Source organism: Aquila chrysaetos, chromosome 7, assembly GCF_900496995.4.
Source record: "Aquila chrysaetos chrysaetos chromosome 7, bAquChr1.4, whole genome shotgun sequence".
In the NCBI taxonomy this organism is placed as follows: Eukaryota; Metazoa; Chordata; class Aves; order Accipitriformes; family Accipitridae; genus Aquila; species Aquila chrysaetos.
In genome coordinates, this window is record NC_044010.1 from 28,727,247 (window position 1) to 28,733,246 (window position 6,000).

Sequence of the window (6,000 nt, forward strand, 5' to 3'; positions counted from 1 at the left end):
TGAAAGCAACTGAAGGTAGCTTGAGGGAGCACTGCACAAGACTCAGAGTTCTTTGCTACAGGTAGGTGATCTGTAAACTGTGTAAAATCCTATTAGTTTTCAAAGTTAAAGGCTGATGTGATTTTCTTTTACCATTGGTCATAAGATCACGTCATTCCAGGTATTGCTCTTCAACCAGTTACAAGACCATGAAAAACTGAATAACCCTCAGGTTTCCTGAGCCAATCTTACTCAAATCCTGAAAACATATTCAGTATTTGTGGTTTTCTTTAAATCATCTCTTATTGCTGTAATACCAAAGACAAAAGAAAAACAGAGAAAGGGAGATTCCCATTTCTGGAGCTACCATAAGGCAGCAAAAGCAGCAAAGATAGGTTCCATACCTCTGCATGTAATTTGTGATGTGTTACAGCAATTTGAGACTTTCAGTAAAACATCCTTCCTTGTTTAACACAATGACAGCTATATGGATTGGGTAAATCTTCAGCTGATGTAATCTTTCCTGAGATATTATAGTATGTATGGGTGTATGCATTTATGTATATGTGTATGGTACAGACTTTTCCAAATGCTCACTCAATTTTAGAGATTGTTAAGTGCAAAGCTAAGGCTTGCAAGTACTGATGTAATAATGCTGGTTATGGGACAGATTATGCTGGTCCACCCTTTGGCAGACACAACTCAGAAATACACCTGATCTTTTCAATACTTACTTCCTCTCCCTCTGACACATTAATCTGCTGCTGGAAAAGTGTCCCGATCCATAACAATTCAGTCTCTCACAAAAAGTCAGACATTTCCCTCCCCCTTCTTTGGCTGATGTCTTAGCTGTCTTGGCCAGTACACAATCGAACAGTGCAGCTGAGTCGAGGGAAATTATACATAGCTGTCAAGTGGATTAATGGAAAGAATACACACCCTGGAAATTACAGTCCTCCAATATTGTTGCACAGTAACATTCTTACCTCCAAGATAATATGAACGCACCCCCCTGCTCAAACAAACGCTTTCATATAGCCTTGTACAAAAGCTGTTTTTAGGCTGTCATGTGATGTGAATTGTTTCACCCTCAGATGATGAGGTACTTGGGCAAAGTGATATTTCATATAATTTGTAGTGTCCAGAAAGAAATCACAATATTCCAGCAGAGCATCCCTGTTACTACTGTAGTCTATAGCATAACAAAGCCCTCAGGCAGCTGCAGCAAAGGAGGTAGGACATGTCATATTCTGGCTAGAAAAGCATCTCAGGTGAAATTACTTTATGTCATAAAATGTCATTCATCATTTTTCAACAGAAGCAAGTACCATAAATACAGGCTTTTCTTTTATGAAGTGCTTTATGGAGAGGGGCAGGAGTCCACATCTTTACCTTAACAGTTCAGTTTTCTCACTGTGACAAGTCAGCTGTTCCAACATCAAAAGTCCACAGAAAATGTCTCTAGGAATATAATAGATAAAGTAGTCCTCCTTCACTGAAAGATAACCACCTAAAAGTAATTGGAACATCTGAATAAAAGTGGTCTTATTTTCCAGCTTTCTCAGACGTCTAACTCCCACAGACTTGGAGTTTCTTAATATCTAAAGCTTGAACTTTAGCCATAATTATATTTATAGACAGACATTTTTGGTAGTAGGTGAAACTAGTATAAGATTTCTCTCTTTCCAATAGTCTTTGTGAAAAGATAATATATCACAGCTGTACTTTATTGTAGAAGCATCAATTTTACTCTAAGTGGCAAAGTACTGCAGTAAGGACAGAGGGAAAATCAAGATCAGGACACTCTGGGAATCAAGCTTATCTCTGGATTTATTCTTATAATTATCCCACCATGGAAGTTCTACCTGAAGCTTTTTGGTGAGTGGCCACACTAGAGGAGTCCTCTCATCTCTCAATTTTCTGATATTCTATGTCAAGGGATGTCACCACAGATTGCGATCTTTCCTGCAGTCCAGGCATTGTGGGAAGTCTCCCTTATCCAGCTAGCTCTCTGTGAAATCTGTAGGAAGTTAATTCTGTTCTTTCATACTGCCACCAGAAAGCTGTCTGTTCATTTTCAACAATGATCAACTGCTAAGCATATCAGTGTTCTGATTACCCCTACAGTCAAGGGAGCCCCAAGCTTTTGGAAGGAGCACCAGAAACACTTGCATCTTTCAACGTATTGGCAGAAAAAAGGAGCATCTGGACAACTGACAAAGGAGGGGAGCACATTAAGCACTTTAATACAGCTTACTGTAAAGTAAGTTCTGAATGGCAAGTCTAGCACCTTCCTGACCACAGTAAAGAAAGTTGACATACTGCTTTCCATTGCCTCAATAGGTAGCCCTTAGTATGGTATTCTCCATCAGAGGAAATGATGTCCAAATCCAATAAGCCAGTGCTAGAACAAATCCAGATGGCACACTTGACACAGGTATATACATAAATTAGGGCTGTATTATTATGTGACAGACCAGAGAAGCCCAAAGAGAGAATTTCAAGACCTGGACTTGTCTTGTAAACTGGAGAATTTCAAGAGAACTTGAATATCATCTCCCATCTTTCTTTTCTGATCATGGCAGATATGATGAGAACAGTTTGGGGTTTTGCTGAGAGTGAAAGGAACTTCTTTTTCTCTCCACGTTCCCATTGTCACAAAAGGCACACAGATAATTAAGCAAAAGAGTGAGTGGAAGCAGCTAACAGTTCATGCTTACCAAACATAAGCCTAGGTTAAAGATAAGATCAAGATTGGAGATTTAGCAGTTTGACAGGCAATTCTGGCATTTACCATTCTTTGCGTTTTGGTCACATTGATACATGATTAGACCTCTTTTACAATTCAGCAGTGTCTGGGATTATAAATCCCAGTGGTTGTCGTTGCTGGAAAAATTCCCTGGAGATGGTAGAATTTGGCCTCTCAGCCTCTTGTCTGGTCTCTGTTTGCACATATAGAAACCCAGACACAGCTATGCTCTGCAGTCTAGACGAGCGCTTCGGATGTAGGTTCCTAAGGGAAAAAATACACCTCTTGCATTCTGTGTAAGGCACTATGCAGCATGCCTCTGAACACTGTGAAAATATCCAGCTGTCCTCCACTGAGTTAAGCAGCATTAATACACTGGAGTCAAAGATAAGCCAGCTTTCACTGCATGAACCATGGGTTGTGAAGATGGCAACTGAATGGGTTCAGGCAAATTTTATTAGCTTTCAACAGGTCTTGGGACACTGTACTGATCCACTCTTTTTCATTTTTTAATGGAAGATATATGTACCTGCAAAATATATTGGCTCATCACACCAATAGATATACTGGTGTTATGATTCTGCCAGAACATTTTTGGTTGTTGAAAGCTCTGAGCTGAAGATGGGGGTGAAACAGAACAATGTGCTCTCTTGCAGTGGTTTGCATTTGTTTAATGAAAAGACACTGCATTGTAAGATAACTTGGGTAGATATAGCTAAATACGCAGAAAATCAAGGATGTACTTTATATCACTGTGACATCAATTATTCTGTTCCTCTCATACAGCAGTTTTCTGTATACTTACGTAAAGCTGGGATACATCCAGATTAAACACATTCTTGCTTGTGTTGCCTTTTTTTCCAGATTGTTCCACTGGCACTTGCCCAATCCAGTTTATACTGGCTCACTTAGTAGTTTCCCCTCATGATATTTCTTCTGGAAATGGAGACTTACAAAAAAGTTCATGGTTTACATGCCATTTTTTTCCCTTTATTTTCAACTGCGAATTAATATTTTGTAAATGTATATGGTGTGAAAAAAATCTAACCATAGTGTTCTCTGACTGCAGGGAGACAACATTGTAAAAACGGAAAAATCAAGAAGCAATATGAAAATACAGTTGAAAACAAAGGGACACATAGGGTTTTATGAAGATCACACTAATACCATAGCATCCAAACAAGGACCTTCACTTTGTGTTGATTCTGAAGCTATCCACTTTCTGGAAGGAAGTTGGTTGAACAAAAGGTAGCAAGGAGACGTAGAGGAAATAGGTGTCCGATCCCTTGGAATCTACTAATGTGCTACTTCCTGCCCAAACTAATTTCTATTTGGATGGCCCCTACATTATACTTTGTGGACAGTGTTAAGTTTATGGGGTTTTGTTGTCTTCATCACTGGTTGTTCTGCACTGGTCATAAGGTACATCAGGCATTAGCCCTTTCACTGTAACACATTTGAGTAATTTTTTGTCTGATGCCGTTCTATGAGGGAAATTAAAGTCACTGGCACAAATATTCATAGAAACTTCAGAAACAGCTGTATGGATATTTCTGCAGAAGGCATTGTAAGTTAATTCCTGAAAAAACTATTAGTGGGTCAGAAACCAGAATTCTGAATGAATTTTGAGTAGTTGAATAAAGGCACAAACTATGGATTTTCTGTACACAGTGAAAAAGTGAAAGGCTACATTTTAGCATCTTTTAGCATAGCTTAAGCCCCAAGATTTATGTTGGGAGTTTTGCACCTCATAACTAAACTGCAGGTGCCAAAGAATTTACTTTGTTCCTTACACCTGCCATAAAACCAATGTGGAAACAATAACTGAGGTTTGGATTACCAATTCAATCAAAGAATGATACAGGGCCTTTGTATCAAAGAAGACCTCCCATATTTCCATTCTGAGAATTTAATTGGGAGGTATATTTCTGCATGTCCCCTAGACAGTGCTGAATTCAGAGGATGGGTGTGACTATGGCTATTCCAGGCAGTAAACAATCCACTGGAAACACATTTACTATCTGGTTTAGAGATAGAAGAACTGGATTTTGTTTCCAGTTCACCTTTGTATTTCATTATTTAGCTTCATTTTTTATAAATGTTATATTCTTTACATAGTTCTGAAAAGAAAATACTGAAAAGGACTATATGACTGGGGCTTTCAGAATGAGAAAAATAATAAAATCAAATGAAAGTAAAGTGTCCTGCTGTTTGATCTGACAAACACTAGTGTCCAAAGTGGAAAATTTTGACTTATAAACTCTTCTAACTTCTAACTGTTCCCATCAGAAACAGGCTGACAAGCTTGAAAACATGAGTCTGTTAACAAAGCAATCATCAACAGGCTTTTTCTCTACATACCTGTGGCATTTTTCATCACAATGTTGTCCAGCAGCTCGAAGAGAGAATACTGAGAAAGGACTAACTGATCCAAGCCTGTTTTACAGTGAAGTTACTAGATGAAGACTGACTTCTTTCTTTTCATAATTAAGGGTAAGAAATTAAAGAAATATAACTGTATCAGCACAAATATAAATCATTATTCCTTTCTGCACTGAAGCCTTTTAAGCTATTTGATCAAATGAAGCCAGTGAGAGTCAACAGGAATGATTCTTAGTGCTAGTCTAGACTCAGATTAGTGAGAAAAAGGACATAACCTTGTCAGCACAACTAAGGAGAAGAGTTTGTTTTATTATTACAACAGAGTTTTATTTGTTGAGTTTCATAGTAACCAAACTAATCTGAAAATACAGAGTTCACAGTGCACAGGGGTGTTCATTGCATAACTGAATGCAAACCACCATATGGTGTGTTATATTTCAAACTTTAACCACAAAGTGATGTAATAGAAGAGTTTGATATGTTATCTGATGATAGACCTATAATCAGCACAAATATTTTATTTATTAACTCTTGCTTAAGAACTAGAAGTTGTTGACAGGCCTAAATTGCTGCTTTTTCTTTTATTAAAAATTCAATGGGAAAGCAGCATAGCAGGTCTTAAGGTCCTTACTTACAAACCACAAAAGCTCCAGAAACAAACAACAGATAAACTAAACTCTGTTATCATATATTGATATACACCGGGAGGTGTGTGGGGGGGAGAGCTTACAGATGTATCTCATGTAAAAAAATTGCATTTCTGTTGCTATCTATGTTAGATTAAGCTGAAAGCAGTGGATCCACCTTTTTTCTTTTAAAGAAATAATTTCTTTTTATATTCATTGGTAGATACAGGATTCATTGGCCCTGGTAGGCCTTTGATACTAATC

At 37.9% G+C, this 6,000-nt stretch overlaps 1 long non-coding RNA gene across 1 annotated transcript in view; it reads right to left on the reverse strand.

Annotated features, from left to right (window-relative positions):
* LOC115343820 overlaps positions 1-5,352 on the reverse strand; it is a 66,263-nt gene extending 60,911 nt beyond the window's left edge. The window contains exon 1 of the long non-coding RNA XR_003924292.1: positions 5,090-5,352. This is a non-coding gene — a long non-coding RNA (uncharacterized LOC115343820). The remainder of the gene's footprint in view (positions 1-5,089) is intronic.
* Between the last annotated feature and the right edge of the window lie 648 nt (positions 5,353-6,000).